At 40.0% G+C, this 26,426-nt stretch overlaps 1 protein-coding gene across 2 annotated transcripts in view; it reads left to right on the top strand.

Moving 5' to 3' along the window:
• LOC308404384 (leucine-rich repeat transmembrane neuronal protein 4) overlaps nucleotides 1–25,875 on the top strand; it is a 58,261-nt gene extending 32,386 nt beyond the window's left edge. For both annotated transcript variants that reach the window (XM_080894407.1, XM_080894408.1), the window contains one exon: nucleotides 24,339–25,875. The gene's annotated coding sequence lies outside the window, so the exon portion shown is untranslated. The remainder of the gene's footprint in view (nucleotides 1–24,338) is intronic.
• Nucleotides 25,876–26,426: the final 551 nt, after the last annotated feature.

Below are 26,426 nucleotides of genomic sequence, written 5' to 3'. Positions count from 1 at the left end.
CACATTTGCACTTGATTACTGGAAGTCTCAAATGTGTCATGTCTCCACCATAATTTGTGTTTCAGCAAAAAAGAAAAAAACTGCTAGGAGACAAATTTGGCAAGTGGGGTGTGAAGTGATCGACAGTCATGCTCCTGCTGGTGCTGCTGACCTGGTCCTTCTCCTTCAGGCTTAGGCATGGTAAACTCTTAACTAAAGCCTGCTGTTTAGTCCGTGGTTTGTATCCAGAGATCCAGCTTTCATTAGCAGTGGCCGTGGCAACAAGAAAGTTGGGTTGGTCTGATACAGAAGTACATGTTTAATGTCTGGACTAGTTTGGGAGCCATTTGTGACATCTTAAATGCACATACAGATGATATTGTGGAGAAATCATTCAAAGATACATCTGGTAAGGTTTTTGTCTCTGAGGTCCGAGAATTTCTCCAGTGCAACTTGTGGTCTAAAGCAACATCTCCCTCTCCTCATATTCAACCGCTTGTGGCAGATGGCTGCCCCTCCCTGGTTCTGCCAGATGTTTCTTCCTATTAAAAGGGAGTTTTTCCTTGTCACTGTTGCCAAGTGCTAGCTCACAGGGGGTCATCTGATTGTTGGGTCTTTATCTTAAGATATAAAGCACCTTAAAGCAACTGCTGCTGTGATTTGATGCTAGATAAATAAAACGTGAAATTACACCTAACAATGTTTTAGGTTGTAACCTGGAGAAGCTGGGTTATGAACTTTTTTACACATATTGTATTTCCTTGTCAGTGAGGCAGTTTGACACTTAAAGTGAATAATTCCAATGCAAAAGCAAAGTTTGGCCAAGGTAGTTAGAGTGCTGTGCTGGGAATTCTCTAGAAGCTGTCTCTTTCAGTTGTCATTGTTCTGTTGCTATATTTATTCCAGCACTGAGTCTGAATGGAGGCAGTTATAGGGTTTGCCACCTCTGTGTGATTACTTAAACACAACATTCAGCTTAGTCCGCTCTCCATTCTGCAGTTTTCCTCAGTGCTGTAGAGCATTTTATCGTCTTTACGCTCTGTTCTTTTGGGGTATTTGAAGCTTGCAGCTAGCTTTAATTTTTTTGGTCCATGCTCTGCCTCTTGCATGAACCTGATTTGCTTCTCTGTACATATATAATACTCCAAAAGTTACAGCTGGAAATATTTTAAAAGGAAAGTATTTCCTTACATGTAGTAAAATACTCCCTTGCTTTAGATACTAGCTTTTCGTGTGCGACTTACTATAAGCACTTGTACTACTACTCGTGTAACATCTGGGCAGCTTGTTTCTCAAACCAGTAATCTCTTCTTAGTGCTTCTTGAGCATCTTTACATGTGCTCTGCTCCGTGTTAATCACTGTGCACATATCATTTGTTTACACCAACATACATACATATGTATTGAGCTGGCTCGATGACCAAACAAGTGTACTGTATGGTCAATATAAGCTTCACAGTCGACACTGTGCAGAGGAGATGACAGGATAATTACAGGTATGTACGGTTTGCTGATAGCACAGTGGGAAAGGTCAAGGGGTCAGCAGATCAATAGATTTCTTTCTGTCAGCCATGTGAATATTCATAACAAGGTCAGAGGTGATCATTTGTTCACACAGTGAAAGCAGTAAATCAGTGGATCAAAGAATCATCTTTAATTCATTCTTTCGTTATCTGATTCACAATTCCCTTCATTTCCCTCGCGGATAATGCATCAGATAAACATGCAAATGATCACTAGTTTGCATGCACATATTTAGGTAATTTTTTTTGTCCAGTATCGGACATCCTAAAATCTTTTATTTCAATAAAACATTTAACCTTATCCCATTAGGCTGTACTCCTTCCTTTTCTTAGCTATTTACTGTATACTCTCCGATTCTCTGATTTTATTTGGTGTATCTGGTTAGCCTTTCTAAGGTACACAGGGAAAAGAAAACATTTCAGAGAGGCCTTTTTTCCCAGGGTAAGGACTAACAATCTCACTGCCCTATAAAATGAGATCTGTGCCCTTATTTGCACCAAGGCCCCACAGCACAATCTCACCACGAGGAGAGAAAACGCCACAAGGCTGGCAGATCGCATCCATGGGCAAGAGGTTCAATTACTTCAGTTGTCATGGAGCAATAAATGACAAATTAAGTGGCTGGCACTGAACACTGCTTGAAGGAGGCTGTGTCAGAATTCTAATGTCAGCTGTGTCTGACAGTGGGTAAAGAGATAGACAGCGAGAAAGAAAAAAACCTTAAAGTTTGGCAAAGGAGAAAAACAGACAACTGTTTTTCAGCAGGATAGATTCTCCTTGACCTTGATTCACAATATTAGGCGTGTTGGCTGCTTGAAAGATGGTTCATGGATGTTTTAATTGCTTTTTAAAAGACCTTCGTGTTATTTATAGGTCCAGTAAACAGCAGGGTGTATTGTTTGGCTGTGTTCATTTAGTCTAACATCTTTATCTGATTATATCCTTTTCAGATGCCCGTGATCTTTGCTACGACAGACTGGAACAGGCATTGTAATCCTGTAATTAATAGAGTCTGCATAGAGAATTTAGACACCGGCCTAATGCAAGTTCTCTGTAGTGCCAGTTTTCATCACGCTGCAAATCTCAATAACTCTAAAGACACACTAGCAGCATTGTGAAGCTTTAATGAACGTACACACTGAGAAACAAAATCTGTGGATATTAAATGGAGACATTGTGCCACTCTCCGTGTGTTACTACTGTTAGGTGATACATGTAAAGATTGGCCTAATGGCCGTGTTGTATGAAGCAGACATGAAAGCAGCCCACATTACTTCATTAGATGTCAATGCAAAACAGAAGACGTTGTCTTCATAGTGTATTAATGGATGACAGAGAGTATATATATATATATGGAGATGTAGGTGACCCACACCTACCCCACATTTGCCTTATTGGTTCAAGAGAAGGAAAAGAAACACCCCCCTTTGTGATATTCTACTGCTAGCTATGAACTACAAGCCAAGTACGTGTTTATATGAGTTATTGCAAATTACCTTCAACTATGCTACACTTAGCAGCAAGCACCTGACCAAACAGCAAATGTGAGATCATGATTTACTTTCTTTGAAACTGCTGAACCCTCAACCTTTGGCAACCACTTTTGATCACAAGGCGACTGCATAGGTCAACATGGGTTGATTGGAATCGCTCTCAGATTAGCAAAGGCTTGCCATCCAATTTATAAATGCAGATAGACTGCCAACTCACTGCAATGAGTCTGAGTCATTTTGCTGCAATGGGGGCAACTTGTCTGTTTGCAGTACAGGAACTGACTCAACTCGTAGCCAACTGGTTACATTCTGGTTATTTTCCTTTGTAAAAGCAAGGCTGCCTGCAAAGCGCTTGTGTCAACAGCTACGTGATGAAGTTGTATCTGAAGGTGAATTTCCATTTAATGTGATGTAGATGGCAATGGCTTTGCAATGGATTTTCAACAGATGGCAGCAGATTTGCAAGTTAACTGAACTGTATCATAAACAGATTACATGCAAACCAATGTGACCTAATTCAGTCAGAAACTGGTGGCAACCTGACTCTGTTTTATCGGGATTTAATTGGTGTTTTATCACACCAAAGTTGCGCAGACCTGGTGCCCATTTTTGAAGCAACCATTTCAAACCCAACAAGCCGGCCAGTTCAGTGCACACAGCTGCAATAAATTTTGTTTGCACTGCAGCCTCCAATCACTGTTTCTCTAGTGTGTAGCATTAGCTGTTAAATGCTAAAGACTTAACATTTCTATTGCCTTCCATCAGGTAACATTGGGTTAAATTTGTTTAGTCAGTGTTCTACTTCAGTAGAACTTGATTGTTCTACTTGAAATGTCATTTGCATTTAGACAAACAGAAACGGCTAAAATCTGGTTTATAAATATTGGCTGAAGGATTTAACTGAAGTGGCCATCTAAACAGTTCATTCAATAATACAATGAAGTGAATGTAATAATTTAATAGATTAGTCTAAATATAGGCTTTAGTCAGACAGACTGGACAATATCTTCAGAGGTGTGAAAAAATGTTTGCCCCCTTTCAGAATTCCTATTTTTTTCTTTGTACGTTTGTCAACATTAGACAAAGATAACACAAGTAAACAAAATGCAGTTTCTAAATGAAGGTATTTATGATTAAGGGAAAAGAAATCCAAATCTATATGGCCCTGTCTAAAAAAAGTGATTGCCCCCTAAACCTAATAACTGGTCGGGCCACCCTTAGCAGCAAAAACTGCAAACAAGTGTTTGTGATAACTGGCAATGAGTCTTTTACTGTGCAGGAATTTTGGCCCACTCATCTTTGCAGAATTGTTTTAATTCAGCCACATTGGAGGGTTTTCAAGCATGAACCGCCTTTTTGTTTTAGTAGACAGCAGAATTCATGGTTCCATTTACCACACAGAATTTCTTTTTTCAGTTTACAGACTTACTTGAATCACCTTCAATATAAGACATTGTTCACAGCGGCTTTAATACTCGGCCGAACCGACAGGTCTGCCATCCACACTGCCGAGCCACTGGCTTGCCCGAATATAAGGTTTTTTATACTAAAGTACCATCGGAAGTTTTGAAATTAATTTGATTGCTAAACACAGCGGATTAATGGTCAACCTTTAATCTGCTTAGTTTTTATTCCCCATTTTGAGCAGAGGTAAATAATCAAATGACTGAGACCAAACTGAACCACTAGGTCTTGTAATCAATTACATTTTCTGTCTTCAACCAGCTGGGCTTAAAGGAGGGGGGTGGGGCAAAACGAAAAAACATAAAATCATTTTATATCACTCCAGGATACAGACAGACCCCGCTGGCATCCTTTACACCCACCTTTCCTTCATCTTATCGCTGAATTTAAATGTATGTTGTTCGGAAAACATTGAGGTTGCTGACCTCTACTCCCTCGCTCCCTTCATTCTCTCCCCTCGCTCTTCTTATGTGATTTATTACTGGCCGTCCTGCTGGGTACATTGCATCCTGCTCAGCAGATAGACAGTGTAACTGAGTCATGCTGCAGCAGTTTTGTCAGGGTAACAAAACATTTGCACTGGGACTGTGAACTTACATCCCCAAGGTGACCTCCAGGGACATCCTGTTGGGCTACTCAAGGTGACAGCTGAGCACTTGAAGCACACTGAGCAGAAAGGGAATGCGCTGCAGTAAAATGAAGGAGGGCATCACGCGGATGAGATTCATTCATCTTAATAAAGAGGACCATCAAAGTGATGTGGCTGCAGAGCTCCTAGTTAGACAAGGGAAGAAAGGCAGGGAGACAGAGAGAGGAGGGAAGAGAAGCAGACAGGGCTATGGGTAAGGCTTTCCAGCTGTAAACACAATGTTCTTTCCCCGGCATCATTCCCCTGAATAGAACAGTACCTACCTGTTGGCAGCATACTGGCAGAAAAGCTCGTTTTTGCTGAAGTGCTGCAAAGCACATTTTAATTTGACACCCCAAATGCTTGGTAGCACAATTATTCTTTTAAGTGAAAATCTGTCACACTTTCATAAAAATAAACGTGTTTTGCTACTCCACATCAGTGGCTGACATACAGTAGCACAGCAGCGATTCAAAGAAGAGTCGAATCACAAAGGCTGTTACATTCCTGTTTTAAACACCCACGTCTGTGGGGTCTTTCCCATAAGATATCTTCTGGCATACAGGGAATGATGCATTTTATGCTGCCAGCAGTGTCTCTGTAATAAATACCGGGTATTTATCTCAAGCAGGGAACAAACTGGGAAAATTGCATCGCCTACAGATGCTACGGCTACACTCAAGTTCATCATAAAATAGAAAGGCAAAGACGTCACTTATTGATTGACAAGTAATCTCCTGTAAAAACAAAAGCAGAGTGACAGCTTGAGTGGTTTTCCTTACAAGAGTGATAGCATGCAGAGAAAAGTGTACCGCATCACCTCCTACCTCTTCATGCAACCAGCTGCTTCCCCCTCCTGCAATATTTAAGACTGATCTGCTGACAAAAAAGCTCCAAATATCTCTATATTTTCATGTAGACGGGCTCTTTTTTCGTAGGCTTGTTTGTGTTTTGACAGAAATCTGGTCGTTTAGCCCCGTAGAGGAATATGCCTAATATTCCAAAAGCTGTCTTGTGTGTCTACATGACCAATTTAAAGCCAAATTAATTTTGGTTGATGGTCCTTTTTTAGGGGCTTTTATTTGATGGGGCAATGTAGAGTAGACAGGAAAGTAGGGAGAGGGGGTGATTTACATTTGAGCCCAGACTACTGCAGTAAGGACCACAGCGTTCAGTGCAGCAGAAAAGAGTGTGAAGTAGATTAAAAAATTTAATTTGACATCTTTCATTTTGAATGTGTTCTATTTACACTGTAATAATAGCATTTGGGTCTGGCTTGGAAATGGGTGAGCTACAACATTCATATTGTGCATATTACTTTGTGCATGTGGGGTTGTGTTAAAATCATTGTGCATGCATGTCACGGTAAGTAGAGTTAGTACAGTTGGTCTTACGCTGGGATTTTTTACACAGGTTTTATTGCATTTTCTAATACACACTTAAAGGTCACTAATGAGGTTACACTGTCTTTACAAGAGAAGCCCACCGACTGTGACTAACATTTTCAGAACCACTTTACTGTACACAATAAAAACAAAAACTTGGTGGCAGCAGGATATTATCTTTTTTATTTCATGCAGCCTTCATGATCAAATCTGGTGCTTCTGCTGTCATGGTTAAAAACAAAGTACACAGGACTTAAGTATGCAGGCATTTATAAAAAATTTAAAAAAAGTACGTAAATCCTACAAGGTCCTAAAATGAATACAACTTCAGATGAACAACAATGCATGACACATTACAGTGTGTCATTATTTAATATCATTTATCAAATACACCCTATGCATCATCTGGCAGAACTACGTTTTGCAGCAATATCTTGATCATTTTCTGTATGACTTTATCAGTAGCTCACATTGGTGTGAAGAAATCCAGGTGCATTCTTCTTTACTGTATTAGTTCAGTTCATTGAGGTTTGCAGGAATTCACTTATACTATCTCTGTTTCATGGACATTGTTCCAGAAGCCTTGTGGTTTTGTTCAGTTTCAACTTTGCAAATCTAAGTACTCTCTCATGTTCTTTTTAGAGGGAAAGGCTTGTTCCAAGTAAGCCGTACTTTTTTAGTCTTTTTATAATTGTCTAACTGTCATTAGCTGTAATGTTTAACATGCTAACTGAGGCCTATAGGGTCTGAGATGTAGCTCTTGGGTTACACAGTCTTGGGTTTTCTCTTTACATCTTTACAATACAAAGTGTCTTGTACAGCGTGACTTACATTGTGATTTGGTGATATATAAAAAACAAATGTAAATGAACAGGATGCTATTTGAACCTTAAGCCTCAGGCTGCATAGTCAGATGGCTGATTGCATGTTTCCTGCTGTTGATTGATCTCCCTTTATAGGACAAACCATTTATAACCATTCAATACAGTTTGTAGCTGGGGAAGTGAAAGAATGGATGGATATTTTTGGTAGACCCTAAATTTTACCATTTTTTCTGAGTCATGATTCATTTGCGTAAACATATGCATAAATTCTTTAGCTGGCACATGGGGAAAAATATCAAATGTTTAACAATTATCTGTATAACAATAGTCGCTCCTGTTTCTGTTGTAATTTGGACAAAACAGGCACAAAGTTCTCTGAAGTGGATGAATCATGATACCAAAAAAGAAAATCGTAATAAATCCAGATTTCAGAAGAGCTGTAGAGAAACCTTACTCAAATGACACCCACATTCCAGATGTGCCAGTTCGTGTTGTTTACTATCTTGCATGATACATGCAGTATGCCAACAAAAAGAAATATTGAAAAAGGAGAGAAAAGATGGTTCAGGGGGGTTGAAGTTATGTGAAGAAGCTTGCCTGATCATTTTATGAAACCTTTATTCTTATAAAAAGAGACAGCAAACAAACAGAAACCTGTTTAGAAACAAACTGTCTTGTTTATATGTGGAATAAAAGCAACTCTGTTACAGAGGATTGATCATTTTGAAATCCGAAACAGATAATAGTCAGCCCATCGGCCGGCTAAGATGAGATGCAGGTTTCAGAGGTCACACTTCTGTCTTGCTCTGCACTTACAGATTTATTTTTATGTATTTATTTTTTATTTTTCAAACTCTTCAGTCTTCACCCTTAAGTGACAGCAGTGCTCCCTCTGGAGCCACAAAGGGCTTTCGAAAGTTTTTATTTCCACATAATGCAGTAGTGCTTTCAAAGACCTGTAACCAGACTTTGATGTGTAAAATCAGCGGCTATCTCCTCCAAGCTTACGGTACTTTCATCTGCCGTACAGAAATAGAAGAGTTAAATAAAACAAACTACAAACACCATGCGTCACTAGAGCCATAAAGTCTGATGCTCATCACAGGGAGCGCTATATATTATGTTATTTTATCTCTACCGCAGTCAACAATCACATGTTTATCAGGTGAAGACAGTTTAATGAGAGTGCAGTTATCGCTGCTGTGTGCAGCTGCATGCATGGACAGCATTTGTAATATCCCGGGCTTTTAGGGGAGTGGCATGAGCAGCACCAGAGACACGGCATTAAAACAAAAACCAATCTTTGGGATCATTGCCGTGGAAAAGACAGTTTGAGACTTCTGAAAGTGGGGCAGAACAGTCCGTTTGTTTGACAGGAAGAAGAAAGACGCTGTAATGCGATTCCATGCAACAGCTATTCTATCACAGAGCTGGCCTCGTGCCTCTTTGCTTCACTTGTATCCTTTAGCAATTTTCACTTCTCATCGACGCAGATGAATCTCTGCTGGGCCTTCAACCCGATCATCGTAGTGCAGATTGTTCCTCTGTGGAAATATCACAGGAGGCCAACAGCTGGCTGTAGTTCATTTTTTGTCACTTCACTTTTTCAGCCACATCATTATTGAACAAGTCTGTTCAAGTTCAGAGGAGATTTCAGACTGTAGCACTTAAACAGATGGCAGTCCTCTAGGCCTTTTCTGCTGAAACAAAAGACTGACAGAGATAAACCTAAATGTAATATCTTTTTCCTGCAGTTTTCTTTTTGCAATCAGTTGTTTCCCTCTGCACAAGTTGGTTCTCCAGCCAAGAATGAGGCGTATTTAGAGCAGTGGAAATCTGTGTGTTTTTGTGTGTCTCCTTCGGTGTATCCTTCCTTAAAGATTTGATATTAGTGTGAAACTTAAGCGGATATTCACACAATGACCCAGCACATAAACTATCATGTGTGGCATACAGAGACCCGCATGCAATGGCACATAATCTTCCACAGCATTAAGAGTTAGACATACAGCCTATCCTGTAGAGTTATCACCATGGAAACTGGACAGAAGTGAAAAGCCTATACTACGGTGGATGGAGCAATGGCATGACAACATCCTAGGCCCTACTCTGTGACATACACAATATGGAAAAGCTTTATCTGCCAGCCTCTAAGAAATGCAAATCACTGGCCATCTTTCCACTTTAGCATCCTTTATTTTACTTCAACCTCAGCACTACAGAGTCTATGCAGATTAACCTGAGCTCTCAGAAGGGGTCAGTCAGGTATTTAAAAAGGGTGAGAGCGGTAAGAGTAATAAAAATTCATAAAAGATTCTTCAGAAATCCTGTTAAGCTCTATATATCAAAAGCTAATGATTATTACCTTGTTCAGACTTTGAGCTCTCATGGTTGAATGCTTCAAGAAAGTCAGCTTTCAAAGTATATGCTTAAATCGCCGCAGCAACATTTTCTTGGTAACCACTGACTAACAAAAAAATCCATGTCTTATCAAACCAGCTGTCTATTTTGTGCTACTGCACTGGCTGCCCAAAATCTAGGAGCTTCTTTTCCTCTGCCTTTCTGTACTTTCGAAAAAAAATATATACTAAAGCCACTACAGGGATTTAGATTGGCAATGGATGAAATGACTGTGGAGGCCCATTGTTTTGGTTACAGCCCTCAACTTGACTTTGCCACCTTTGGTAGTGTATGTGTGCAGCAAACATTTTGTCAAACATCCAAATAACAGTTTAGGCTCTAAGTGAAGCTAAAGCATTTTGACAGCGTGCCACCAGTAATATAGTGGAATGTGCATAATTTAGAAACCTATGAGTAATAACGCTATGTTTACAAGAGCCTCCGTCACAGAGGCCTAGACACAGGTAGGAGACAGCCAGGCAAGCATCTGTTGCTAGGGAAAAATGAGCATTCCCCACCTGGTTGCGACTAGTTAATGGAAGTTAGCTGTGCAATCAATTGCTAAAGCAGGCCTAAAGACTGGTCAGTGACATCTCTCCACCCATCCACCCCGCTAATACCAGTCGCTGGTGAAAAACGATTTCCACTTCTCGTTTGCGATGCACTTTTTCAAGTTTCAGTGTGGTTAGTTAGCAAGTTTTTGCAGAAAGGCCTTTGTCTTCCATGCAAAATTCAAGCATCCAGGGGAACTTGCTAGCGATCAAAGCAATCACAAGCAGGTGTTTGGTGCAGTACCCTTTTTGCTACTGATTGCACACACAGCCAGTAACCTCCGGGAGCCTGACTGGCGTTCTTCCGAGCTCCTTAGACCATGACCTGGATGCCTAAGAACCTACACAGACTGTTTTGAGAATACATATTTTTTTCTAGAGACTGGAGGTAGCAGCCATTGTGATTGAGGCCTTTTAAAGTGTGCCACCTGTAATATAGTAAAATGTGGATTATTTAGAAGACTAGCCTGTTGATGCTAGCTAACATAAATATACAATTTTATATAACATTTTAGCTAGCTAGAGGCATCTTGTTAAAATTTAGGACCTCGGTTTCATGTTGTGATAAGTTCGGCTGACAGTTTTTGCATGCAGTTAATGGGGTTTTCATAGCATTTCTTTCTTTTTTTGCTGTTTCCACTGACTCCTGGCCAGGAAATGTCATGTAATTGAATTTGGCAGCATGTTTCCTTGATTGACAGGTGTTCATGCCTCCTGCTTAGCCATGGTGGTTGCTAGCTGTATTCCTCACATATCCCACAATAATTTTCCAAATTCTGGCAATCTGAAAACCAGCCTGAAAAAGGATCCCTCTATCATATAGTGATTTCTGGCAAATATAAAATGTGCCTATGGTCATTTGTTTAAACAATCAGAATCTTCAAATGCAGAACTTCCAGCGTGCGGCTCATTTTCTAAATATAGTCCAGGAGAAAAATGTAACAGGAACAGTTTGCTCGAGACTAATTACTTGCCTTATGGTATTTGTCAGTATTTTCCATAATTAGCGGATAGCTTGTTAGCTCGTCTGCTTCATGCTGTTGTGTCTCCCTGACGATTCCAACATAAACTGGAAAGAACAGAGTACCATTGCAGAGGGAAAAAAGCCACCAGGAGGATTATAGAAGGGATGATTTTTTTGCTTTTAGTTAGTCTGATGTAGGCCCCAAACCAAGGCTGAGTTTAGGTCTATACCGATCCCTCTTTTAATCCTTAACCCCAACCCCTGTCTTCTCTGTATGCGTTTAACTCTAATCCCCAAATTAACCTCAAGCCCAAACCTTCACTTATCCTTTTTACAGAAGTTACGGCTGAGCTCTGTGGCTTGTTACTAAATGCAGTTGCTTAATTGGACTATCGGTATAAGATGTGAGCAAATTACCATATCTCTTATGTCCTGCAGTTCTTGCATATCAGCAGATTCCCATGGAGTTAAGATGTTTTAAATAAGTGGAAGGCAGGACTTAACTGTACACACTGTATCTGTGCAATCTTTCAATCAAACAAAATTTGGCCCAGCTTCTCTGCAGCAGCCATCCGCACAGTCAGTGAGCATTCAGTCTGAACCAAGGTGACTGTAATATTGCCATTGAATACACTAGTCTTTTATATGTTTCTTTAACTTACTAAATTATCTGTGCTTTGCAGCATTAGCTCTGCTTTTCACCCGGCCAAGGCAAGGCTGATAAACTATAGATCCATCAGACAATGAAATAGCTCGGCCGTGCAGCACTGAATCATCTTTCTTTAAGAATTACTGACTGTATGCATTTCCTGACAAACTTCTTTTTCTTTTGTTGATATGGAGCTTTTTCTAATTTTAGTTACCTCCCTTGCTTGTTTTGTTATTTCTCCAAGATATATCTTATATATGAAAATGGACTTTCTTTAGAAAACTGCCATCACGCTTTAAGCGGATATTTGCAAATGTTATTTTTTGATACAGAGTAACATTAGCAGTGTCCTCCATGCACTCTTGATTGCACTAACTGATGGAAAAGCAGCTCCTATAAATCAGGGGTTCTGTTTTCACCCAGTCTGGACATGACCACAGAGTCCTGATGCTTTACTTTGTTAACCAGCTATGCTGCTACAGTAGGTGCTAAATTCCTCTGTCTGCACTTTGATGTCGGGAAGAACTTATAGAGATTTATGACAAAAACATATGAAAGTAGACCAAATCAATCAAATTTCCACCATCAAGACTAACTTCCCCATGCATCCATTCTCCAGAAAAAAAAGAAAAAATAATTATTGAAAGTAATCATAGATGTTTTATGTTCATTTTAACTGATGAGAAAGCCTATTGCATTTGCTTTAATTATCACTAGACTGCATTAAAAATTTAGAGACCTGTCTCGCTGAATTAAGTCCAAAGCAATTAAAAGAAATTTGTATATATACCCCAGCAAATCCAACGTGGTCTCTATTTTTTCAATTTAAATAATACCAGCTCTGACTTGTGGCAATTATACATACAAAAAAAAAACAAAAAAAAACAGCAGTTGGAGTTTCTTGTTGCAAATGATATCCATTAGAGGGTCTGGCATGCTAACAAGAAGGTTTACTTTAGGCCTTTGTTCAAATGGCGAGAAAACCCTCTGCTGTGATTTTTCTTTCCCTCTCACAGCAGTGTATAGCCTTTAATACATGTTACAGGATAAAAGCAGAGTTTATCCTTACTGCATGTGTGATATCAGCTACATAAATTAAATACGAATCTTTAGCAATATCTTATTACACTATATGATGCATCACAGTTTCAAGTAAAGAGGTGTGACCTTAGAAGTGAAATGATTTTTTTTTTTATTATCATCATTTTAGAACTGGGTTTTTTTAATGGCTGTTTTGACAAGCAGCATCAGTACATACTGAATGTGTGTGCTTGAAAGAGTGTGTGTGTGTGTGTGTGTGTGTGTGTGTGTGTGTGTGTGTGTGTGTGTGTGTGTGTGTGTGTGTGTGTGTGTGTGTGTGTGTGTGTGTGTGTGTGTGAATGTGCACTTAGGAAAGTGTGTGGGAGTGTAAAGAGAGAGAAAAACAGTCAACGGGGGAGAATGAACCAAACAGTGTAGCACACATCCCTGCTTAGTGCATGCCTCTCGATGAATATGGATTCATCTATGCATCTACATTTTCTTGGCTTCCATATTCAGGTTACTTATATCTACATATATCAGAAAAGACTACGAAGTGACTCATAAATTGTCCCTCCAGTAAATAACAGTAAATCTCAGCAGGCATTGCCAACATTGATGAGCAGAAAATGGGATGAGCAGCATTAGGAGGAGATAAATCCCCACATCTGAAGGATTATGGTTATTTTGACAAATGCAAAATGCTTTTCAAATAGAAATGTAATTACATGGTCAATATTAAAGTCAGCAGAAGATGATCTTTCTGGAATTCTAGCACACGCAGTATCAAATTGTAAAACTATTAGTTGCCTCTCAGATGGAGGTCAACGTCTGGTCTCCTTATTGCTACTAAACCCCTATATGGAGGATGCTAACCGCCTGCTACCTTGTTCAATATATGTTGCATGATTTATGAAATGAAACATTCTCCAAGGACAATTTAGCTTCTGTCTCTTGTATGCACATTTCTGACCTTCATAACAATGCATTTCCTCTGCTGTACCGTATGTCCCGCTTAATTAAGCTTACTGACTACTTGTTATCAGCTTCATGTCGGCAATGCTCATCCTGAAATTATTTTTCAGTTCATCAACAATCAGGGAAGGGGGGTCTTATGGCCATTAGGATGCCATTCAGCAGCCTTGGGTGTGCAGCCTAATAGACAGCAATGATAATAGAGGCTTGTCTGTGCTCTCTCACCGCAGCGTTGACCACTGAGTGAATTATCCAGCTGACAGAGAGCAGCAGCACAGCTCGGGCGGCGGATGTTGTTAATATGCCAATGAGAGCTCATGCCTCCCGTGCCAGTCTGAGGCATGCTGGCATGGTGCAGCTGCCTATCACGCAAATGGGAATTATTTAGCTGCAGCTTGACCTACATTCAGAGCAGTGCAAAAGGGGGACCACCTATGCGAATGTTTTCATTAGCATCACAAAGCTAATCGCTCAGGAATTAGAATTAATTGCTGTGTACTGTTCAGATCACTGGCCTCTTTAGCATCTGCTGCAAAGTGTTTTCGAGTGGGTCAGCGGAGCGCTCTACTGGAGAACTGTGACATTTGTAATGCAGCACCAAAATCACGAGAAAGTCTGAAGTTACACTGAAAGGTTATGATGCTAGGAGGCTGCTTAGAGTCAGGACAATGCTTTGAGAAATTGAAGCTCCTGGCTACAGCTAGCTTAGATGAGCATGAAGACTTGTATAAGGGGGAAGTCTTTAAAGCCCACTGTTATAGCTGGTTTCGTCCATACAAAAATCAAATGTTACACACTGTTTCCAGTCTTGGGATTAACTTTAATCAGAAATTTAGTAGACAAAATCCTCTGAATCTTCTTAAATAGTTTTTTTTTTTTGCATTTACTAGTTTGAATTTTTTTACTAGCTATTATTATTCTTATTATCATTATTATTATTTTTACTATCTTGTGGCACTTGTTTGCTTCACGCCTGTATTAAAAGCCCAGACATGTATGTTAATTTTGTTTTGTTCATTTTTCCTGTTTTCACTTCCTCGAGGCATTGTAAAACCTACACAGGTGTTTTCATTTTCTCATTTGAGCACATTGAGTTGACTTATAATGAAATGCGCTATATAGATAAAGTTTTCATTACCATTATCAATTTGTTATATTTATTTTCATCATATCACGAAAGTAGTCAGAGGGCAAAAATAACCAAAGAAATTAATATTAGATAAATATATTTATTCTTCTCTGCAAGACACATATTCATTCCACGAGACAAAATAAGCAGTTACAGGCATTATTGGCCTCACTGTTTAAGCACATACAAGTACATAACAATAGACATGTAATGGCAACAATGTACGTGTAACGCAAGTTCAGTGTTCATTCTGAGAGCAATTACTACACAAAACTTATATAATTAGTAAGAAGACAATTCACAGACACATGCAAATGTACTGATAATGTTTGAGATCAGCTGCTATACATAATACATTTAATTTGTAAGGACTAGAGTGCCAAAAAAATTCTAAAAGCTTTTTAGATTTTGACAATTCTGGTACTCTAGATTAAACTGACCATGTAGGAGGAGTTGTGGAACAGACATACACACACTCTGATTATCATAGTAATATTATTATTATCATTGTATATTTTGCTGTCCAACATATAGTAGATTTGACCTTAAACACTATGGATTATAGCAAGGAACAGACAGTCTTCTATCTGAATTGAAGCAGGAAAGAAAAAAGGGCTTTTTTAAATCAACTACACTCAACAAAAATATAAACGCAACACCTTTGTTACTGCTCCCATTCCCCATGGGATGGACGTAGAGACCTAAAATTCATTCCAGATACACAATATAACCATCCCTCCCAAACAGTGGTCACAAATCTGTCCAAATGTGTGGTAGTGGGCACATCTGCTATATTGAGATAATCCATCCCACCTCACAGGTGTGCCACATCAGGATGCTGATCTGACATCATCAGTAGTGCACAGGTGTACCTCAGACTGCCCACAACAAAAGGCCACCCTGGAATGTGCAGTTTTTTGCGGTATTGGGGGTCTGGGGACCCAGAACCGGTCAGTATCTGGTGTGACCACCATTTGCCTCATGCAGTGCAACACATCGTCGCATGGAGTCTATCAGATTGTCAATTGTGGCCTGTGGAATGTTGGTCCACTCCACTTCAATGGCTGTGCGAGGTTGTTGGATATTCGTGGGAACTGGTACACGCTGTCGTATACGCCGGTCAAGCACATCCCGAACATGTTCAATGGGTGACATGTCCGGTGAGTATGCTGGCCATGCAAGAACTGGGACATTCTCAGCTGCCATCTGCCCTGAACAATGTGAACCATGATTCATCCGTGAAGCGCACACCTCTCCAACGTGCCAGACGCCATCGAATGTGAGCATTTGCCCACACAAGTCTGTTACGGCGACGAGCTGGAGTCAGGTCAAGACCCCGATGAGGACGACGGGCATGCAGTTGAGCGTCCCTGAGACGGTTTCTGACAGTTTGTGCAGAAATTGTTTGGTTGTGCAAACCAATTGTTCCAGCAGCTGTCTGGGTGGCTGGTCTCAGACGATCTTGGAGGTGAACCTGCTGGATGTGGAGGTCCTGGGCTGGTGTGGTTACACGAGGTCTGCGGTTGTGAGGCCGGTTGGATGTGCTGCCATATTCTCTGAAACGCCTGTGGAGACGGCTTATGGTTGAGAAATGAACATTCAATGCACGGGCGACAGATCTGGTTGACATTCCTGCTGTCAGCATGCCAATTGCACGCTCCCTCATTGCTTGTGGCATCTGTGGCATTTTGCTGTGAGACAAAACTGCACATTCCAGGGTGGCCTTTTGTTGTGGGCAGTCTGAGGTACACCTGTGCACTACTCATGATGTCAGATCAGCATCCTGATGTGGCACACCTGTGAGGTGGGATGGATTATCTCAATATAGCAGATGTGCCCACTACCACACATTTGGACAGATTTGTGACCACTGTTTGGGAGGGATGGTTATATTGTGTATCTGGAATGAATTTTAGGTCTCTACGTCCATCCCATGGGGAATGGGAGCAGTAACAAAGGTGTTGCGTTTATATTTTTGTTGAGTGTACATTCATAATACTGTATTTCCAAGAACCATATTCCTGATGTTTCTTTGAAAACTGTAGCTATTCCAAATATTGTGGCATCTGTGTAATCCACTCTACATTTCATTAGCCAGACAGTGCTAACTGTACAAAAGCACTAGATGTCACAGAGACAACTTAATACCACACACAGAGCAGTCTTGGGAGAAAACGGCCCAGGTAGTGAATAATTTTTCATATTGCTTGAGGTGAGGATTTTAGTACTCATGTTTTGCACACACAGACTGTGGAAAAACCACACAGTCATTTATTTTCCCCAACTTTCCGTTTAGGTAATTTCTCCGTGTTTTGTTACTTTGTTGTTTAGGTTTTTTGTCGTCTCCGTCTCATCCAACAATTTCATTTTCTCTCTTATCTGAAGTGTTAACCACTGCTCTTTTTTGTGTTATCAACACTCAATACCCAGTACACAACGCCACACAACTAAACAGAAAGAAAAGAAAAGAACCTAAGAAAAAAAGGCATTATTGTTTATTCTAATAGCTGTCACCACTTCAAGCCCAGAGCAATTCCCACAACAGTTGAGAAGATAATTTCTTAACACTTTAAACTCTAGAGGTTTTCAGTGATAAACAATGAATCATAGCTGAGAGGAAGATGTGGGGGGAAAAAATTGAAAATAAATATGGGATGTAATAACCCGAGGTATAAATGTACCTCCGTACAATATAAACAGCAAAAAGTACCTGAATTAAAGGTGTAGTTGAGGTAACGGCCTCTGCGGAGGACACTTGTCGTGTTCGCTTCTCCTGAAATTCACTTCGGGGTAAATAGGTCAAGCTGCAGTTTAAACAGTTAACATAAAGTGAAGACAAGATCAGGCTGATGCCAGATGTCCGCTCTATTACCTTGGCCGGTAGCCAGTGACTCACTGAATAACGGCGTACACTTGTCAGGAGGAAACAGAGCTATTCTTAGATGGCTATTGTAATCAAGAGATTTGAATTCATTTTATATTTTTCTGCTTTTGTAGCGCACAGCTAGATTGGAAGGGACTTTAGGACCCATTAAAGTTAGGAAAGGTGACGATCATTCCTCAGGCGAAATCCAGCTATATGCAGCTCTGTTGGCAAATATCCAAGCAGAGGTAGCCAATGACTCACCTCTCTAAGAGCTCCAACTGTAACAGCCAGCGTTTCCCCAATATTCCTGATTAAACCTGAATGCTAAGTCAGCTTAGATCGCCAAAAAGGGTTTTACTCTTTTCCTCTGTGTAAAGACATGAAACTGATCCTGTTTTAGATAAGCGCTTCGGCAATGCAGATATTAAAGATCGCCAGTGAAGAGCAGGGAGAGGGTTCTGTGCTCTGTGGAAATGGAGCTCGATGTTCCGCTGACCTCAGAAATGTTCTGTTTAAACACAAAACAGCATTTATCCCAATCTTAATGACCGCCAGCTGCAGCAGCTTCATCAGACCTATGAAGGGAGATGACATTAAGTTAAGTGACTTTGTTTTGACATTTTGTATTTTAGTTATTATTGGACGCTATTATCCACAGAAGCTGACAATGGGTGAAAGAAAAGCTGTTGTCTTTAACAAAAACAGCGGAAGAGAAAAAAAATCAGCTGGTTAATTTAAAGTGGCGTTAGACAACTTCCCCCGCACTGCTCCCCCACGCGCCACTGTCATAAAGTGACTGAAAACAGAGGCAGGTTTTTTTGTTTTTTCCTTTGATGTAGTAGAAGCTATATCAACTGAATATCAAGTCTTCTAGCTTCCTCTATTGAATGAATGGCTGTATGAGATTCACATTTTCAGGTTTTGCCACTTTCCCTCTCTGTCTTATTTGCCTTCCTTTTTTCGTTGCATGTTAAATTCAAATGTTACTGCAGTTGGTCTGATGCCTAACATTTTAGCAACATGGAGAAAGCTATTGTTAGCTACTGGGGAACAAAGCAGTACCTCTTCTGCTTAGGCAATTAAACCTTCTTGTTTCTGGGAGACTTTTTACCAAGCACCAATTCCTCAGTGAAAATTCTGTTTAGGCCTCAGTTACACCAGCCTAGAGCCTGGTTGACGTCCCCCTGGAACCATGATTGCCACAGTCACCCATAGTTTGCATGACTTTGTCTTGACTGCAAGCATTTGCTAATTAACCATGGAGCAGTAGTAAAACTTAAAAGTGCAACAAAAATCAAAAAAGGAAAATATTTTCTTCCAAAGTAAAACTCTTACTGCTGAAACCAACAGGCTTTTCAGTTTCACTATAGTTTTGTAAGCAGGTAAGTATTTGCAGACAGGCTTTTTTTCTTTTAGTGTTGCATGGTATAACTCTTTGGGACTACAGTAAGCAACTTAATGCAACCGCTTGCCAATCAGTTGGGGAATACATATTTCATCAGCTGATGAAGGTTTCACTGCACCACTGTGGCTTTAACAGCTGATTTCACAGTGCCTGCCAGTAGCCTCCAACAACCACTCACAGTCAGGGAAAACTAACATTTTCCTAGCAAATGGTGGTTTCTGAAGCAGTTGCCAAATGGTCTCCAGGCTTGTGTGACTGAAGCCTTCTGTAGCCTGTTAAAACCCAGATTGCATTAGGCTGTAGCCATTCACTCTGCAGTCAACATTTATTTCATAACGACAAGTTAAAGCCAAACTGCCCATTTAGACGCCAGTACATTGTACACAGAGTTAGAGGACAGCTGTTTGCGTGGCTCACAGCATGGTTAGTCATTTCACCTGTTTTGTTCAGACTGAAATATCTCAGGAGCATTTCCTGATTTCTTTCTGGTTTTGAACAGTCTGTACGATACTGGAGAGTTTGTCATGATATGTGGTATAGACATTAATTTTCCCAAAATACAGATTGGAAAATCTTTGTTGACCGCTCTAAACTTTAATTGCACCATTAGGTCAGATTACCAGTTTGCCATTTCGTTGCTTTATGGCCAGATACATGTAATAGTACTCCAATAACCTCTGTGTTTACTGCCAAGTAATACATGTTAACTAACATGATAAACTAAACAGATAAACAGTGAGTTTTAATCCTGCAAAAGCCCAGAGAGGGTAATCAAATACATATATGCCGAGCAGGTGTGTAGCATTAGTGTAGCATTTTTTCATTTTAGCTCACAACCATGAGCACAAATGATTAGATATTTTTCACTTTGATCACTAACAATGGTTAGTGATAAGCTTTCAGTGTCACAGATTTTATTCAAAGTGGACATCCTGCATTGAATTTCTCTTGCTTCACCGCTGCCTGAGAGAATATATGCCTTAATGTTTTGCATTGTTTTAACACATGGCGCTTTATGGGCTCGTGCAGCCGCTTAGTCTTGTTGAAGAGTTCATATGAGAGGGTGCCAAAATATAGGGTAGAGTGAAAGATATTCAGTAAAAATCATTAGGGTGATTCATACTGTAAGTGCAAAATCCAAGCCTCCACTACTTGACGTGTCACATCTCACTACTTCACTCACTGTTTCAGTGAAAACTATTCTCAATGATGAGTGTTTAACAGTTACAAACGGTTCTGCTGAGCTTAACTGTGCAGTGTCTGTAGAACGCCCACTATAAGGATTCATAGATGAACTGTATAGCATGTTAATGTGTGGCTTTATTTCTACTTTTTACAAGACAAAAGCTGTAGCTATTCCTGATGGTCATTGAAAAAATACTGTGGAGGGTTTTAATAGAAAAAAATGGAGCCCGTGAAATGGAAATCATAGCCGGATTTCTTGGCATTTCATCCCACGAATAGAAACTTAGTGAGTGCTCTTTATATAAGCTATAGTAGGTGACAGTGTGAGTGAAGTGCTGGAAAAGGCTGCAAATGATTAAAGTGTTTGAGGAGGTGGCAATAAATAACAGGGGAAAGGTTCAAATGCAGCGTGGTTGTTTTGAAATTGTTGTGGGTTTGTTGTAATGTATGTGTTTATTGTAATATGCCTATGTGTTGGGTGGCATATAATTACCTATGTCTATGGTTTTCACTGAGGCATCTCCACACTTGCTGTACCACGCTGGACCCTCTGGTCAAACAGAAAAATGAATCTGACTTTGGCACCATTTGAATAATCAGTACATTTTATATCCAGCCCACAAAGATGCAACTTTAAAACTCTGTATAAAGATTGACTTGCAAACACATACCAAGAATTAGACTGTAGACAGTGAATAAATAATTCTATCTGTATGACAAAAGAGGAGTCTCTCTCAATGCTTAGGTTTGCATTTTTCTTTTAACTATTTGCATTTCCCATTGAATGTCACAAATCCTTCACAAGCCTCAAACTGTTTTAGAGGTCATAAGAAGATTTTGGGGTGGCTGTGGCATCTCGAAGGAGATAGAGCGGGCCCTCCGCTAATTGAAAGATCCCGAGGTCCTCAGTGTGTATGTCGAAGTGTCATTGGGCAAGATACTCAGCAGCCCTCAGAGTCTCATAGGTGTCTGTGAGAGAGCAGTGCATGAATGTGCGTGGAAATGGCTGAGTGTGGCTTGTAGTGTAAAGCACCACGTAGTGAGAAAGACTGAAGAAGCACTGTGTAAATGGTGCCCATTTACCATTTCTCTTTCAGGTCTTTTTGTGATATCTGAACTACTGATGCTGTTAACAATGATGAGACCTATATGATTATAGCACTATTCCTTTCTAAAGGTGTATTTATTTTGTAATTACAGATCTGTACAGGTCCCTGGTGGATAGGCGCAAAGGCCAAGAAAGCCTTTTATAGTCTCTGCAACTGCAGCTCAGTTTGTTTTATGGTACCTTTGGATTTCATGTGGAATTAACTGGTGAAGTTAAACATAGGAGGCAAGAAAGTGTTGTAGAGGCAAAGGTTGTGGGTGCTCTGCCAATTACTTCTGCAAAGAAGGAAAGGGCTATTGGTTTGACCAGCTAACCAGGAAAAATTTATATCCACTTCACTGTTTACGTGTTTGACTTTTACTATTGTAATAATTGGAGAAACAAGTTCACGGTGTAGCCTTTCTCCTTTGGCAGTCTGTACCGAGAACTCACAGATCCGGTTCCCCCGCATTTACCTCATTTTGCATTCAGAGCATTGTTGTTCATGAATTTTTTATCGAGTCCTCTATGTAGTGTGCAAAGTTCAGCTGTTGAATTAGACAATGGAGTGTTTTCAACTAATCTTCCCATTAGAGTGGAGAACAAACCGAGTCATATCGTTTCCGAAAAGGAAAACATAACCTTTAGAAAGCCGTTATTTGAAATTTAAGGGTCTGAATGGTGACGGCACTATGAATCTTGACCCAACGAGATAAAGAGGAACCTATCTGAAAGCCATTTCTGCATCAAATCAGCTTTCAGCAAATCCTTTTGTGATCCAATAAAATAATCCAAGACAGCATATTTTACAATAGATGTACTGCCCACAACTAAGATTACAGCGAATTGGGATTTTTCTCACAAGGACTTTGAATATATTCTCCATTCTTTATCCTACACATGAGGAAAGATTACATTGTAATGATTGATAATGTGATTTTATTCCTGAGGATATTGTGAAAGTCAATGAAAAAAAAATGGTGTTATGTATGTTTACATGACTCTAGGTTTAGAGGAAGTATTAAAGCTGAAAAGTTGTTCTGCACGTGTTCTTTCTGTTGTTATGTGAATGTTTCTGTAGACTGTACAATCACATACAGTGGGGGAAATAATTATTGATTATTATAAATACATACTGAATTATAATAGCACCAAACAGTTGTCACCTTCTTAAGAAACTTCTTGCTGATGGTGTTGTGCAGGTCTATAATCTATAATCCTTGACAGCTCTTTGGTTTTACCCATAATGGTGGAGCTGTTGGTGACGCTGTGTACAGCCATGCTGTATATAAATGATGTAAATATAATGAGTTGAGATCAAGAGTATCTGTAATTTATTGATTGATTGTAATTGAAGTGTCATATGAGCCAATCTGTCAGAGAGTTTTGGTTGGATTGTTGGGAATCAAATACTTATTTCACTCATTGACGCTTCCTGTTAAATCCAGAATTGAATTCAAAATTCTGCTCCTCACATACAAGGTCTTAAATAATCAGGCCCCATCTTATCTTAATGACCTTGTAGTACCATATCACCCTATTAGAGCACTTCGCTCTCGCTCTGCAGGCCTACTTGTTGTTCCTAGAGTATTTAAAAGTAGAATGGGAGGGAGAGCCTTCAGTTTTCAGGCCCCTCTTCTGTGGAACCAGCTTCCAGTTTGGATTTGGGAGACAGACACTATCTCTACTTTTAAGATTAGGCTTAAAACTTTCCTTTTTGCTAAAGCACATAGTTAGGGCTGGACCAGGTGACCCTGAATCCTCCCTTAGTTATGCTGCAATAGACGTAGGCTGCCGGGGATTCACATGATGCATTGAGTTTTTCCTTTCCAGTCACCTTTCTCGCTCACTGTGTATTAACAGACCTCTCTGCATTGAATCATATCTGTTATTAACCTCTGTCTCTCTTCCACAGCATGTCTTTTATCCTGTCTTCCTTCTCTCACCCCAACCGGTCGCAGCAGATGGCCGCCCCTCCCTGAGCCTGGTTCTGCCGGAGGTTTCTTCCTGTTAAAAGGGAGTTTTTCCTTCCCACTGTCACCAAAGTGCTTGCTCATAGGGGGTCATATGATTGTTGGGTTTTTCTCTGTATCTATGAAGCGCCTTGAGGAGACTTTTGTTGTGATTTGGCGCTATATAAATAAAATTGAATTGAATTAAAATAAAAGTACCATAAAAATTATTTCTTTTGATCGTTTTTACAATTACAAATTCAGCAGGGGATCAAATAATTATTCCTCCCCACTGTGTGTGTGTGTGTGTGTGTGTGTGTGTATATATATATATATATATATATATATATATATATATATATATATATATATATATATATATATATATATATATATATATATATATATGAATATACATTAGGATATTAATATCAATATTGCACAGGCTGTGATGCAGCTTTATCTCGTTTAATTGACAGAATTCAGACCGCGGTAGCACGTAAAGCGAAGAGGGGTCTTTGAATCAGCAAAGTGCTTGTAATGTAATAAGCACTCTCTTCTAAATGGAGCCTTGACTCCATTTAAAAGAGGGCAGAAAATATGTGTGCACTCTTGCTTAAGGCTTTCATCTTGCATATAAATCACTCCTGAAAGTGGGTGTTTGAGCGCCACAGATTTCAGGTCTTGGGGCGCATGCTGTATTATCGGCCAAGGCTGCATTAATGACAGAGCTGTGCCATGGCACCATGAAGTAAATTAAGCCAATTCCAAATATTCTAAGGATTTTTTTCTAGCTGTTTTAAAAGCCTTACCCTTACGTGTGCTTCTTCTTTCCCTCTACTTTCTGTTTCTGTCTAGGTACCGCGGCAGCTGAGTGCTCTGACAGTACAGGTGTGAGCAGTCTGTTCTGGATTACTGCCATACCCACCTGTCACTGCACCTCAATGTGGGCATGGAGCCCTCCACTCAGGCGCAGGGAGGTCCAGGGCCAGCATTGTACCAACCCAGCCTAATGGCTGCCCTCCCCTCAAAGCCTGTGCTGCCTTGCCCCCAGACCCACTCCCACCACCACTGAGCTGTGCACACCACGAGGCTCTGTCTCCAAACTACTGTACGTCAGCTGCACATAATCACAGAACTGCTCATACGAAATGAAAGGCTGTGTGGGAGGAAGCTGGGACTGGTAAAGAAGCAAAGGAGACAATTAATTTACTGCAGAGCATCCTGGAACCAGGGTAATGAAAATGAAAATATTTCTCAGTGGAAATAAAGGGGAGCAGCAGTTTTGATTAGTGAGCTTCTGACCTACCTGACCCTCAATGTCCTCAATTAGCAAAGGAGGCTGAACTTCAGCATGACTTTCTGCATTCTGCTTTGCCTCTTGGGGAGTATTAAAGATAATAATTTCATGATTTGTTAATCTTATTAAACATATTTCCTTGACTTCTCATAACGTGGACACCCCTCTGCTGTGCAGGTAAAGTAATCAAAATGCAAAACGTTGTAAACAGAGCAGGGGGAAACAGCATGATAAGCAACTGAGTAGCTGAACAAACGAAAGCTCGACCAAGCTGAAAGGGTTTCTACTGTTTTGTTTTGTTTTTTTCTTTTTTCTGATCATGCTGTCAGCCAGAGGTCTCTCTCAAACTCAAGTCCCTGTAGCTTTTTTCATTTCGAGAAATGAGCCTCTCCAATGAAATTACCCAAGACAAGAGAAACAAGTCCGAAAATAGCGGACAGTAATTGTTTTATAAAATGTACAGCCCACACATCTTGCTGGCAGTCAGTATAGTTTACATGGTGACTTTTGAATTGCTTAATGATTTGTGATGTTGATCACGTTCTTATTCATTTGAGAAATAAACAGAGGAAAATTAAACACCAAGTACAGAGCTTGGTGCACTGGGACGTTCAGATGTTTACTTTTCATCCTTCATTTAAATCACTTATGTGGCTAATGGTTTTTGGTTTTTATAATGTGTTATTCAGCCAATTATCTGATTGTACACTTGCATATCTACACGTGTGCTTTTTACAAAATGCTACAATATAATATATGGCAAATAAACTGTGCTAAATGACCGGAAACAGTGTCATTCATCAAGTTCAGCGGTATCAACCCAAACAACTGTCTACTGTACTTTGCCAGCTGTGTAGGTGGTTTAAACTGCAGAGCACAGTGCACAGCACAGGCAGGACTGTCTGATAATGATGTGTGTTTGGTTTTTGCCTTATTGATCAAGACCCTGATGGTAACTTCTCTTGCTTTTCTTCTTCTGTGACTGTGTGGTATCTGATGTGATACAGTAAGCTCGACTCGCTGAACTCATACACTTCTAGGCTATTTTACTTTCAGGGAAGGAAAACGTGTACAGATCACCCAATTAATATCCTGAATATTGTTCAACGCAGCAGTTCTATGTTCTTAACATAGACACAGTTTACGATGAAATTGGTAAAAGGTTATTGTGATATAAAAGTATACATTTGTTTTTCTGCTGGGAATTGACCGTTAGCTAAACCTGTCCAGTAAACAACAATTGTCAAATAATAGTTTATCTACAATAACTATGTGCAGCAGACCTGCTGAGCTTTGGTTTTCTGCACATTTTGAACTGCTAACCAGCGAAATCAACACTCACCATTTAAGGAGATTATTAAGTATATGATGTGAATGATAGCATGCCCAGCTTACGGCAATAAGCAGTTATGATACAGTTGTAATAGTAACACAGTTTTACCTTTGAGGCCAATGAAAATTAGTTAACTAAACTGTTTGGGGTTTAGCGTCCCACAACTAGGCAAGCTCACTACACAAGTCCCCAGAAGTTGGTCCTGAATACTGATTCAGCATATTGTAGAGTAATATTAGGAGCTCAGTCCTGCTACACGTCTGATTGATTTAATTAAATCTACGTAAATAGCTAGCTATACCAACAGGCAAAA

The sequence above is a fragment of the Rhamphochromis sp. 'chilingali' genome, assembly GCF_963969265.1.
Source record: "Rhamphochromis sp. 'chilingali' genome assembly, chromosome: 10".
NCBI lineage: Eukaryota > Metazoa > Chordata > Actinopteri > Cichliformes > Cichlidae > Rhamphochromis > Rhamphochromis sp. 'chilingali'.
The sequence above is the reverse complement of the archived record's forward strand: the minus strand, read 5'-3'. Positions and strand labels throughout refer to the sequence as shown.